Genomic DNA, 4,758 nt, shown 5'->3' with positions numbered 1-4,758 from the left:
GATTCTATGACTCTATGAAGAACATGTGAAGGACTCTGGTTGGAGAAGTTCATAGAGAATTGTCTCCCATGGGAGAGACCCCCACACTGGAGCTGGAGCAGGGGCAGAGTGTGAGGAGTCTTGTACCTGAGGAGGAAGGAGCAGCAGAGACAGCATGTGATGGACTGACCACAACCCCCATTCCCTGTCCCCCTGCACTGCTGGAGGGAAGGAGGAAGAGAAATTGGGAGCAAAGCTGAGTTTGGGAAGATGGGAGGGGTGAGGGGAAGATGTTTTAAGATTTGATTTTTATTTCTCATTACCGTTCTCTGATTAGTTTGGTAAGAAGTTAAACTAATTTGCCCATGTTGAGTCTATTTTGCTGGTGACCGTAACTGGTGGGTGACCCCTCCCTGTTCTGTTTTCAACCCATGAGCCTTTCCTTATATTCTCTCTCCCCTGCCCTGCTGAGGAGGGCAGTGATGGAGCAGCTTTGGTGGGCACCTGGCCTGCAGCCAGGGTCAGCCCACCACATCTCTGAAACAAACAGACAAGTTTTGCTAATGAAGTAATTAGTCACTTCTGCTGTAAATGTGCAGGTGTCTCTGAAGGGGCAAGACTGGGCTTTGTAACCACTGCTTGGGAAGTTCTGCAGCTAGCGCACCTCTGCCGGCAGCAGGGATGGAAGGCAGCGAGCCTAGACCAGCCCTGTCGTGCAGGGAAACCGGGTGCTGGGAAGTCTTGCTGAACGTTTGAGCCTGTTGTGTCAGAGGAGGGCCAGGTCATAGATATTTGTGGGGAATCCCCCCCTTTTGCACACTGTCATCATGGGGCATCTCGTAAGCAGGGATTTTTCTGTGAAGTGTCTACAGTTCTGAAGGCAGGCTTCCATCGTCGGCAAGCTTCCACCATTCCCAAGGACTTCTCTGTTTTCCCTGCAAAGTGTGTGTTTCTGGTTTTGTTACCCATCCTTAACCAAGGTGGGTGCATCTGAATCTTGTTAAAAGTCTCTGCAGTGGAGCTGAAGGACGTGAAACACTGAAGAAGCAGCCATAGTGAACGAGGTGAGGGAGGTTCTACTTCTGCCCCGTCGGGAGCATGCCACGCCGCTGCTGTGGCACAAGGGACAAACTTGTGAGTTGGGGGTATGGTAGGGGGTGGGTCCGGTCCTATCCTGGGGGAATTGATTCTAAAATAGGTAGAAAAGGCTTTTGGATCTCTGTTTCCACTGACTCTGCACTTTAGGAATCCTCTTGTTGGGCACAGGACGCACCGTTAGGTCATTTTTTGTCACGCTTGATTCTTTGGAGAGGTTTTAAACCCCAAAACCGTTACCCTGCAATTAAAGATTACGAGGGATGGATAAAGGTACGATTTCACGTTCCCTTGGTCTCTGAGTAACTTCATGTTCCTGTCAATGGCCTTTCTCTTGCATTCCTAATTTGCTGCCAGAATTACATCATACTGTCTCTCAAGATGGTGTTCACAAAGACTTTGAAATAGCTGCAAACTTCTGTCTTGCGTTATCCTGCTGCTGAAATAATACTGACTGTTGTCATAGTCATTAAATATCCTTTTCTTTCTGTTTTGTGGAAAAATAACTGGTGTCCCTTGTGAGAGACAGTTCTCAGCAACTTGTGTTCCTAGTTGTTCCCCTCAGGATGTCACTGAATTGCCTGATAGATGTTACCTGTTCAACAGTATCCTTTGCTAGGAATGCTCTGCATCTGTAAGTAACTGTTATATAAAACTACAATTACGGTGTGTGGAGAATCCTAGGGGTCCATAATTATTCTTTTTGGGGTGGCTGGTTGAACCCAGCTCCAAAACTGGTGCCTTCTGGAAACAGCTTACACTTCCCTACAGCACTTCTCCACTGCTCCACAGAGCCTGGCCTGTGACACCTCCTCGATAGTCATCTGTAGGGTCAGTTGTATCGTATTTTCCTTCCTAGAACTGTAAATCTGTCCTGGGCCATCCCAATGCAGAAAGAGTTATTTTTAATACTGTAGTGTATTTAGGAGTCCTCCTTGGCCCACTGCTGTATTGCAGCTCGTGTGTAACTGTTTCCAATTCCTCTTAACGTTTTCAAAAATGAATAGAGTATTTATGCTGTAAACAGGCAGGGGGTGAAATTTTTCCATCAAAAGGAAGTACATCAGTCAAAAGTGCTGCATGCATTAAGGTTTTTACAGACCCGTTGTGGTGTGGGATAAACAAATAATGAAATGTTAAGGACACTAGAGAAAGGCACCGAGGTTTTTGAGGCCCAGTTATTGAAAGATGATCTCACAGAAAGTCCATAGTGGGGTCTCATTGAATCAGAAGGAAAATAGCTGGTGTAAGCGAGAGACTTCCAATAAGATGTGTTATGATGACACTTATGACATCACCTGTCCCAGCACTTTTGAGAAGGGGGAGTGGTGCGTCTATATTTTTTTTAAAATTGTTTTCCCCCTTGCCAGTGAGAAATTTCTGTAGTTTTAAATACTGTAATATAACGTACATGGTGAGAAATCAAAGGTAGGATTTCAGTGGGGTCACCCTGACCACATCTGTCTGATACTGAGGTCTCGCTGTGAAGAGCAGGGGGATGGTGGTGGCGCTGGGCCGGCCAGCCCGCGTCCCTTCGCTGAGCTCTCCTGGCACCCTCAGTAAGGAAGGTGGTGCGTTAACAGAGCAGAAGCTGTTGGGCATTTGCATGGCAAGGGAAAATCTGGGCTTATGTCGGAGCTGAAAGCTGAACAGCAGTCACAGCTGGAGGGGGAAGGTCAGGGGTGAAGGTGTGCCGCTGGCCGTTTCCAACCAGGTGTTTAAACAAGTCGGCTCCTTTGGACGAGTTTTGGTATCTGGGGACGCATTTTGCTGTCAGTCAGTCCCCTGTAAATCTGGAGCTTTATGGAGGTTTTCTGTGCTCCTGCCAATGCAACCGAGAGTAAACTTTGGCTCCGGTTACATCCATCTAGAGCAAGCCGCAGCCTGCCTTATCCACAGGAGGATTCCTGTTTGACTTTGTGAAGTTTTGCATGAGCTGGGACATCTGGATTCGGTACAGTAATACTCAACATTAAAACACTAGGATGTTTACAGAAATGAGACCCCTGCTAACTGTTTCACGGGAGCATAGGGTTTCTTCCAAGAAAAATATCTGAGCACTCTAGGGCAGCATCTGCTCCCAGTGTTCTGTTCTGCAGGAAAACTGGCATTCAGGCAGATTAAAATTAGCTCCCCTGGATTCCTGTATAAAACTGTCAGCTTGAGAATCTCCTCTGCTTCGCAATTGCTAATTGCACTAATCCCCTGAAGCGTCAGTGAAAACCATAATGGGCGCGGAGCAGCTGTCTCCCATCCCTTGGGAGTTCCAGCCTCAGCTGACCCCCAGCCGGGGCACGCACCGTTTGGCAGTTAACCACTCAGCCTCTGTTCCAAGTGAAAGCTAAGTGAGCCATTATGAAAACGGAGGGTGAAGATGATGAACAGTTAGAAAGGGAGAGCTGTCTTTTAGACACCCTTCCCTTGAATCCAAGTCTCGGTTTTGGAGATGTTCTGAGTTAGAGACCCTGCATGGTTGCATTTCTGTTCCTCAGCTAGACCCCTTCTTAAAAATAAACTGTCCATTCACAGCAGAAACTGATTTAGACCTTTTTTCTACCTCCTACAGCTCACAATCCACTCCAGAATGTAAGTTTAAAACCCATCATTACCGTGACTTTTAGGTTAGTACATAAAAGCCTTCGTGGTCTGCTTCAGTGACAGTAAGAACTGGTCATAAACTGGCAGGAACTTACCATCCGCGATGTGACAAAGCGCCTGCAGCTCCCTGTGCCCGAGCTTAGCTGGCAGCAAGAGGGAACTGCTGGTGCCAAGGGGGAATTCACAGGCTGCAGCTCAGGTGGATCGGTCAGGTTGATGCTAAGGCGGTGACTCGGCGTTGGGGCTCTCCCTGTGCAAACCCTGCAAGCACAAGGAATGATCTCCCCTTCGGTTTGCAGAATACCAAAGGTTTTATAAACAATTGCCAAGGTTGTATAGAAGACACAAGGATTTCCTCACCCCAGCCCGTGTAATTCAAATGATCCCTGACACGACTGCTGCCCTGAGATGTGGCTGGAGCTCTGTCCCTCACTTACCAGAGAGGGAAGAACAGTAGAACTTGCTGTTTTCAGCAACCCTACCACCACGGACGGTTTGACTTGATGATCTTAAAGGTCTTTTCCAACCAAAACAATTCTGTGATTCTATGGTTTCACTTGAGCGGCAACTGACCCCCAACAGATGAGACGCATCCAAGTGAAAATCTCCTGTGGCTGGAGAGCGCCTCTTCCACACTGCCAACTGGATTTGCCGAAACAGCAGTGTGAAGCTGGGCATCAGCTGTCTGTTACCAATGTGATGCTCAGTAGTTCCTCGTTCCTTTTCCTAGACACTTCACATACACGCTAAAGGAGGGGAGAGACACAGCCGGACTTTCCTCTATCACACTGTTTTTCAGCTTGAGGGGCTGCTCTTCCCACATTGCCAAGAGGAGGAGTGTACTCCTGGCCCCTCTGGAAGTGCCTGTATGCCGCTGCTGCCCTGCTGCCGGAGTGGTTTTTCAGATCCGGCACTTGGCCGTGAGCTCCTGGTTCACCTGTGCAACAGGGTGGGCTGTGTGTGGAAAAAGGGCCTTTCAGGGCTGTTGCGTGCTGATGTGGTGCCAAGCCATCGTTTGGGGGCAGAGTGGACGCTTCCTGAGCCTTCTGGTTGCAGCAGCCTTACTGGGCAGCTCACCAGAGTTAG

Source organism: Eurypyga helias, unplaced genomic scaffold, assembly GCF_000690775.1.
Source record: "Eurypyga helias isolate BGI_N326 unplaced genomic scaffold, ASM69077v1 scaffold7285, whole genome shotgun sequence".
In the NCBI taxonomy this organism is placed as follows: Eukaryota; Metazoa; Chordata; class Aves; order Eurypygiformes; family Eurypygidae; genus Eurypyga; species Eurypyga helias.
This window is presented reverse-complemented; position numbering follows the sequence as displayed.